This window comes from Pseudopodoces humilis, chromosome 1 (assembly GCF_049639895.1).
Source record: "Pseudopodoces humilis isolate 2021_Gansu_Grassland_sample_001 chromosome 1, ASM4963989v1, whole genome shotgun sequence".
In the NCBI taxonomy this organism is placed as follows: Eukaryota; Metazoa; Chordata; class Aves; order Passeriformes; family Paridae; genus Pseudopodoces; species Pseudopodoces humilis.
In genome coordinates this window covers 36,720,526-36,729,823 of record NC_142200.1, presented here as the reverse complement: position 1 = coordinate 36,729,823, position 9,298 = coordinate 36,720,526, and the positions used below count along the sequence as shown (strand labels likewise).

General features: G+C 36.3%; 1 long non-coding RNA gene across 1 annotated transcript; it reads left to right on the top strand.

Moving 5' to 3' along the window:
• The first annotated feature begins 6,822 nt into the window (after window positions 1-6,822).
• On the top strand, window positions 6,823-8,488 carry LOC148185054 (uncharacterized). The gene is made up of 4 exons (XR_015774020.1): window positions 6,823-6,915; window positions 7,414-7,478; window positions 7,616-7,726; window positions 7,861-8,488. It is a non-coding gene; the product is annotated as an uncharacterized LOC148185054 (long non-coding RNA).
• The last annotated feature ends 810 nt before the right edge of the window (window positions 8,489-9,298 follow it).

Genomic DNA, 9,298 nt, shown 5'->3' with positions numbered 1-9,298 from the left:
TTCTGTCCATGTTTGTCCTCCTGCCTCTCATCCTGCACTGCCCCCTCTGTAAGGGAACCATAGCTGGGACACCACATTGAGAGATGATCACTGGTGAAAAAGGTCAAAAATAACCTGTTAATTTTAACAGACACCAGTTCCCTGCTCTAGTTCACTGTGGAAACTCTTGAGATGGGGGTCTGTGCCTTCTCCCAAATACAAGCAATAGGACAAAAGAAAAAGGCTTCAAGTTGCTCCAGGGGGGGATTTCGATTGCATAGAAGTAAAAATTTCTTCCCCAAAAGGATTTTTAAACATTGTAACAGGCTTCCCAGGTAAAGTGTTGAGTCACTGTCCCCAGAGGTATTTAAAAGACACATAGATGTGGCACTTAGGGACATGGTTTAGTGGTGGACCTGGCAGTGTTAGGTTAATGCTTGGGCTCTATCATCTTACAGGTCTTTTCCAACCCAAGTGATTCTATGATTCAATGAACAGAGGAGGCATCTGGGAGTAGGAAAAAGCAGCAGAAACTGGGGAGAGAACCAGAATCCACTGAGCAGGTGTTGACGGTAAAAGAAATGACCCATGAAAAGGGCTTTCTTCTCTGTCTGTCTCTATCTCTCTACCCCAGTTCTCATAGCCAAAGTAGTACTCAGGCAAAAAGGCCTTCACAGGGCACCCGAGTTTCTGAGTGACAGTGCATTTTCCTTCGTTCTTTAGTAAAAACAGCTGCTTAGTTGTTTTTTAGAGCTATCTAAAAGGGCTGTGAAGAAACCTTCTAAATTAATCTTACATGAGAATGCTTCAAGAGAATCAAATAACAATTAAAAATATGTTAGGGCTGTCTTTGAGTTTCTGTTTAGCTTAATATCATTCTGTAAAGTTGATGCAGTACAAAAAAAAAAAAGGACAGTTTTCTTATCTAAGCTCCGTAAATGTTCACGATATGTATTGCAAATATAGGTTTAGATGACTGTTTAATCAATACATTTTAAAGACTGTGATATAAGAAATTGTGATTTTTCTAATAGCAAAAAAGTTTCCTCAACCAAATACAGTATGTTATATACACTATGGATGATCAAATGAGCAAATAGGGAATATGATCCAAAAAGTGGGATGTCTGCTAGAAAATCAATCAGACATGAGAATAACACAAGGGACCAGTCTAGCTGTAGGGAAAATAGGCTAAACAGTGTTTTGGGCAACAGTGACAGCTGAGGGGATTCCTACAGCTGTGTTCAGATTGGAAAAATATTATTTATCATGTGATAAATTCACAGAGGGTGTACAAGTGAAATGTACTAAACCTTATGGCAGCTTTCACTCTTTTTCATAAATGCACACTACCCATTAAAGGAAGAATTTAGGGAACAAAATAGCACATTAGTTAATTAGGTGTGGGTGTTTTTCCCATCTTCCACAAAGAGTAATTTCTGAGAGTTGCAAACTTCATTATTAGGTGCTGTATTCATATTCTTAAAAGAGGGTGGTAGTGAGTGCTATATACTTGTATAGCACAAATTGATAGAAAATCACCTCCGGACATTCTTGCAAAGTAAATACACTGGTGGACTGGTGTGTTCAATAGTCCTTTGAACATAAAATTAATTTCACTGCATAACTGGGTGTGATGGTACAAAACAGAAACTAATATTTGTCAGCCCAAATGCTCATTTAATAGTCCCAAAATAGCCTAATGAAAAAGGTTTTGAGTCAAATATTACTTCCTTTAGATCTTCAGCACTAAGTAATTATACATTTTAAAAATACCAAAGGCAGATAGTAAAAACTTGCTGACGTGAGTGGGAGCTCCCTTATTTGTTTGAAAGGACTCAAGACAACCAGATACTTAACATTTTTAAAGTGTAAACTGCAGCTCCCACACACCTTCACTCCTTTGTGGACTGCATGCTTTTGAAGAACATCACCTTCTTTCACCTTACAGATGCCAGTTTTGTCTCCTCCACCCCCTCGACCCCACCTGCCATCTTCAAATTCTTTAGTACTAAGAAGATAAATTGTTTCAACCAATATATTCTGAAATGTGCTTAAAGATATTAAAACCAAAATGCCCTAGTTTCACTCCATGGCTCACTAGCCATGCTTTTTATACTGCTAAGGTGAATCCATTGATGCAGCTCCTGAAAGAGGTTGGAATGGTTCAAAATATCATTATTGAGAAGGTATTTCTGTCAAGAATTCACATCATAGACCGAAATGTGGACAGACTTTGAAAGATCTGCATAAAATGACTTTGGAAAATATCTGCCCATTCTGTGCTGGAAGGAGCTGCAGCTCAACAAGGTGCTAGGGAAAAGCACACGACTTCCAACAAAATAGCCACTTCTGTTGAACACCAAGAAAGCACAAAGCAAAATGACAGGAGCTGTTGGTGAAATCAAATTGACTGAAATATTCTGAAATTCAGTATAAATTGTATATGAATTGAAGACATGATTTGACTGTACAGGGAAGAGAGGTGGTCAGGCGCTTCTTTCTGAGTATTTGTGAGGGTTTAGATCAGTGTTTTTCCATAGTGGTAACTCTTTGTCCTCTCATACTCTTTTAGGAAATAATTCAAACTGCTAAATGACTTCTGAAACTGGCATCCAGATTTTCTGGCCAGAAATAAGTGTTGCCAGCTAACTTCTATCATGTCCTTCCAAGCTTTTTGTCCCTTCTGATTGCTAGTATTGGAATATTTTTTCATTAAATGGTTTTTCATATCTGTAGGAATTATTACTGTGTTTAGAAGCTGGAAGATAGGTAGATAGTAGTGCTATTGGGTAAGCATGTAAAGTTTTTGTATAATTTCTTGGTTCCTGCTTCTCTACAGCCAGAAATTGATTATTAATACTGCACAGGAAAGAGCCTCTGAATGTATAGACCTGATATATATATCCATCTGATATGGAGACCTTAAAACTGGAATTTTCAAACCCCAGCTGATTAGCAGTAAGCTGCCTTAACTGTGAAGTGGTACAACAGGGTTAATATTAGGAGACTTTAAACTCTTGTAGTCTTCTCTACACCTGTATCTAAGTATGTGTCAGGCTTCCTCAGCTGTTTTAGGTTTTCTTTATTTGGGTTTGGGTTGATGTATTGTTTGGTGTTTGCTTGCATTCCTCTTTTTCTGTTTTTTTGGTGTATGTTTTTTGTTTGGGTTTTTTTTTTTTGTGGGGTTTTGTTTGGTTTGTTTGTTCGTGTTTTTTGTTGGTTTTTTTTTTTAAGGGGTTGATGTTCAGAGAAATGTCTGGTTTCTGTAGAATTCATCAAAACAGCAATAGCACAATAAAGTTTCCTCTTGTTTTCTGTAGTCAGGAGAGCTGCCAAAATGAGCTGACACAAGTGCAGCACTGTCTTCTCCCTACATATGTCTTGGATCATGAGGCATAGCAGCATTTGAGCTTCAGAATGGTGCTTGAAGAGCATGCTTCATGGGGATATGAGCATGTAAGTAGGATGACTTAATTTTAGTGCATATTCATGCGTATCTTTCCTCCCTTGTGAGCAGTTTTTCATTAAAGGAAATTATTAGGTTCTTATTATTTATACATTGTTTCCTGTTGCATAGGGAGATTTTTCTGTAATCTGCCTCACACTCTGAAGGATTTTAAAATAACTTTCTGTCCATTAAGTAATTGGCTTAATGCAAGAAATAGAGAAAGAAAGAAATCATGTGTACAGGAAGCTCTCTGTTGACTTTTATTCTCTTTAAATTCAGACAATCTCTTCTGACCTCGTTGTTGTTTAAAAGCTTTTGAACATTTTTGGCTGAAAAACAAAAGAAAAGCAGCAACAGGAAAAAAGGAGCCATGCAGCATGTTTTAAGCTAATGGAGCACCCCAGGGAGCTTGTTTAAGAGAGACTATCCATAAAGGCAGCAGCAGGGATGGGGAGAATCTCTGTCCATCTTCCCATATCCAGTTGGGTTTACATGATAGGTGGTTTGATGATAAGCTAAGGAAGGATGCTTTTGACCAATTATGTGATATTAATTTTACATATGACCATAAGGACTTAGATTTTTTCTAAAGTAAATGGCCAAGCGTAGAATTTATTTTTTTTTCAAAATTCACAGCAGACACAATCTTACCACTTTATTCATGTTCAGTAGCACCTAACTCCTGCAAACCAGTGGAATTTTGTGTTAAATAAGATAATAGTCAAAAGACTGTAAAATAGGAAGCCAGCTCTTACTGAAAGAGGCATTTTTGCCATCACCCTATCCTATCCTTACTGTCCAAAATGTAACTGAACGTTGAGAAAATCCTACACAGGGGAGGTGTTATGCCACAGACAGCTCAGGCCTCTGTGCAACTCTCTAGTTTCCACATTACACAGCATCTGCCTGGTCATGGTATGAGTTTGAGTCCTCAACAATCACTTGCATGAACACATATTCTGTTTTTTTCAATCAACTAGTTACATCCTAATTGTATTAGGACCATAAATGCAACAAAATTTCTTGCAGAATTCTACCATAGTATATTCAATCTGGATATTGTGTTTGAAGGTTATTCTATATAACAGCTATTAAAATGCCTATACTACAAATAAAAATACATGAAAATATCGGCTCATGAACACTGGGATAGAGCACTTGAGAGTGCAAAATACAGAGTGCAATGTGTCATTATTTTAGGTGTTCTAAGAGAAAACAGGAAAACAGGATGTATTGTGTTGACAATAAAAGTAATTTGGAAGTTTTCCAGTGGAATATTTTTATCTGCAAATGCATATTTAATGGGGTTAAGGAACATGCCGTTTCAATGATAATTTCATCAAATACTCAGATACCCTCATTTAGATTTAAAATGGATATGATGTTAAGAAACAGCAACAAAGATTAGTAAAGTAATTTAGTCTTAGGAGTCTGCTTTCCATAAAATGTCATTAGAAATGGACTTTTAAAAAGGGTAAATCAGAGCAAGAGCTCAACACATGTGCTTTAAAGACCTCAGCATCTTTTTCCCCAAGTACAGAGTAATCAAGAAACCAGAGAAAAAGGCAAAGCTGGAATCATAGTCAGAAGCTTCCAGTCATCCTGTGCAACAGGCGAGTATCCTAACCCCACTTATGGGCTTAGCTCCATTTTGTTAGCTAGTTATCTATTCAAATTATTTTACTGGATTAAACTGTTAGACAGCCATTTCCAGAACAGTTCAAAAGGTTACAGTTGAGTCAGTTACTTGCAAAATGACAGGCTAAGGGTCAAGAATTTAATTTCAATAAGGAAAAGCAGTGTGACATCAGTAACTTTGGCTGGTCATTCGAGCCTTTCACCTTCTGAAATGACTTCTGAAACCACTTTTTTTCTGCTCAATAGGAAAATATTGAAATTTGTAGAAAATTCTCTTTGTCCCTTTGCTCACTTCTCCTGCCTACCCTTAGCTTCACTAAGAAAAAAAATTGTGAAAACTTAACACCTCTGTGTAGGGATCGAGGACATTTATGAAATGTTTTTTTTTTTTTAGCTTGATAACTGCAATACAATGCATGTCTCTATTTGTGTGTGTGTGTGTGCATATCAGTAGAACTGAAGCATGTAGCAACTGAAAGGATTATTTTAATGAATAGTTTCTCACATTTACCATTCCTCACAAAACAACCAGACAATGAAATACCATGGAAAGAGAGAGTGGACTGAATAAAACTTCCATTGTGTTCAATAACAAAAAGTTTAGAGTAAGAATAGTCACAGGAGAAAGTCATGTCAAAGAATAGAAGAGACACAATAGGTAAAATAGTGAATTGTACTGATAAGAAAAAATGAAATATTATTTTTCTTGTAGTAAGCAGAAAGCAAGTCTGAGACCAAAATCTTGCATATATTTAGACTCTGGAATAGAGCCTTCTAGCTTTTGGAGACTAATTCTACCATTTACATGTCTAATTAAATTCTGAAATCCATAAAATATTAGAAAGCTAAAACCAGTAGCAAAATAGAGCCTGGAAAGTCTTTCAGAAGGGATCTGTGTGCTTTACAATAATAATAATAAATAAAAAGTATATACTGTTACACAGTGTGGAAATCCTTGATCTCTGTGTACAATGAGTGCAAGACACTGCCAGTATCATCTAGTCACTAAGAAACTGCACTGTTGTAGTCACAGTGTCTGACTGGCTGTGAGCACTACAAAATTATCTGTGAAATGCACAGAGACTCTTTGAAATATCTTTCCAGACAAAAATTATTTCAATCCCTTGGATGAAAATTGGTTAATATGCCGAAAGTTAGCATCCTGTTCAAATTAATATTTTCTTTTACCAGAGTAACTGTGGACGTTCTCATTACTCAGATAAAATATCATCTCTTTTTCAAAGGCTCTTAAACTCTTGAGCGCACTGATGTTTCGTGACAGCCAGTTCCACAGGTTAATTGCCAACTGTGCAAAAGTATATTGCTTTTCTAGTTCATCAGAACTTTTTGTTCTTGCATTGTGAGAGGATGAATAGAAGCTTCTTATTGACCTTCTGACAAAACATTTTTTGTTTTAGCTGAAGCAAATATATTTCCACTGATGTGTTTGTTTGGGAGGTTTTTAGGCAGTTTCCTTTTTTTTTTTTAATTAAGCAGATCAAATCATCTTGATTTCTTCAGTCACCTAGAAATTGCGTGCAGTCTGTAAGCATTTTCATCACCTGACTGAATACTATTTATTTCTTCTAGAAACATAACTCAGTGGCCAAGCTTCTGGTACCATTAAACTCAATAGAAGTTCTTGACTCTTCATTTTTAAGGCCAGATTTTTGCCTGTGGTACAAGTCAGGAGACATTATTTGCTATTGCTGTTAAAGCATCTTCTAATATTTTCTTTTGTCTCATCTTTTTAGCCACTATTCCTTTGCATGTATAAGGTGTAATTGTCATTAAGCTTCACCATCTCTTTCAGGATATTTGAGAACCCATCAGTCAGTACAAATAAGGTAAAAAATACCTTCCACTAAACATTATTTTACATTTCTCAAAATTTGCATGAATTAATACTCTCTGCCCCAATGTTAGTATATTTTTCTGAAGTTTTCTGTGTTTATTTGGGGACTGTGATCCCAGCCTTTTTTTTTCCCCCTTTCTTTTTCTCTTTTCACTCAGAAATGCATTTAAAATCTTCCAAATATATTATTTATGCCAACTTTTGTGGTGCATCCTTTAGCCAAAGCAAAATTTGCCTAATTACCTAATGATTGTTTTCATTAAAAACCTAATTCATGTTTAGAAGTCTACACTTTAACATGCAAACATTTTTAAAATAATAATTTAATTATAAAATAATCTGTATGGTCAACTTTAAGTGAAAATTCATATTTTTTTGCAAATACTGCATGGATTTGTATTCAGATAACCATACAAGTATGTGGGATTTAATTCTTTTTGGATGAGCATACTAGCTTTGGCTGCAGCAGAGATAATTTTCTTTATTTTAGCTCCTAGGATGAGGAGGAGTTCTGCCAGGTTACTGTTGCTCAGGATGGGTGCTCCTCTACCAGTGGTGAGCAACTGATTTTTGTGCCCCTTGTTGCTTTCTGTTTTGTTTTATCTTTTCCTCTTTTGAGTATTAAAACCTCTTAACACAACCCATAAGTTTCCTCACATTTGCCCTTGCTATTCTCTCTCATCCCACTGCAGAGGGAAAGAGATAGAAGCTGTGTGGTGTTTGGCTGCCTACAGGGTTAATCCACAGCAGCAAGCATTTCAGAAAACCCTATGATCATCAGACTTGTAAACAATAAGTTACAGGTAAAAAATGTGGGTGCACTGCCTATCACTTGTCATGCAGGGTTGCTTCTTGTTTATGAGATTTTTAGAACCTTCAAGGCATTAGGCAATCTTCAGAATAACCTGATCAAATAACTGCTGTTTTTGTTTTACAGAAGGAAAGGAGGCAGACATGTTGCAGCAAAGACTTTCAAGGGTGAACCAAGGCACCAATTATTACTGTATGAGTCTGGAATCTACTTTCTGTAAAGGATAGAGCTTAAAATCTGTCCTCAGTGCCTAAGCCACCAATATTCACTAATAACTGTAAATTTGGGGCAATTGGCCAACAGACCTGTCACAGGAGTTTGGTTGCATGACACTGAATGCTGTCACAGCTATGACATTTTATCAACATTTTATCAACAGATTTCCCAGTTTCAAGCAGTTCTTCAGAGAGCTCCTGACTCACTCGGAAAGCAGTGTCACCCGGCCAGCCCACGACACTTCCCTCATCTTCACACCCACAACTCAGCCCACTCTTCTTTTTTCCCTCTCTCTTTTTGTCTTTCCTGCTCCTTAGTCTTACTCAATCGAGATGAGCCGGTTATCAAAGCACACGTGACAATAGCTGCATGTATATCTATTTAGATAAGTATTTAAAAAGCAGGGTCATCCCATGGGTAATTTCTGTCTGTTTATAACGTGTATATGGGCAAAATGTAAGAGTATTTTAAATAGCATAAGGTATAATTTCATATGGAAGCTAACAGACAAAACTGAATGTACTGTGCTTATTTTTTTTCACAAGACAACTGGTTTGCACAATACCACCAAGGTGTCAATTGTACTTTAAAGAAGAAACTGTACAAGACTATCAGATATTTCAGAAAATATCCTCTGAAATCAATAAATGGTTCCTGAAAAGCAAAGGCAGTATATTGCCCTCAGGGTAAATCTTTATCTGATAACAATGGTCCCATTATCACTGGGTGCAGCTCTGCTCAAGAGTGATGGGGTAGCTCCTATATCAGTGAGATGAATTCCACATATTTCCATATCTTTCAGGAAGATATTACACATATAACTGAGCTATTGAGCCCTCTCCCTGCAATGTAGACAACACATACAGTATTGCAAACATAACCTAGCCTTCACATTCTAGCAGAAAATGTGGTAATAAAGTTTTCAGGAAAAACTTAATTTATTTTGTATACTATACTATAATGTATTCCGTGAACAAGAGATTTCCTGAGTAATTCATTATATAAGGAGCAGTCACCCAGAACCATATGAAGACAATTGGTTATGGATTTCTGGTAGCTGAATTGCAATCTCAAAATTTTAAAAGTGCCTATAACACTAAGGCTATATATTAGTCTGATCATATGAATTATTTGCATAGTATTTTAACAGCATAACCCCAATTCTCAAATGGTTGCAAAAAGCTTACATTATTAAATTTTAAAGAACTGTATGAATTTAATGAAAAATGAGACAAGAGGAAAAAAAATTGAGTTACTAGATTTAATTTAAAGCAAAATCACAGGTAGGTTATGCATCTGAAACTTCTATTAGTTGAATATGTTGAATAATAGTACCATAAAACCTATG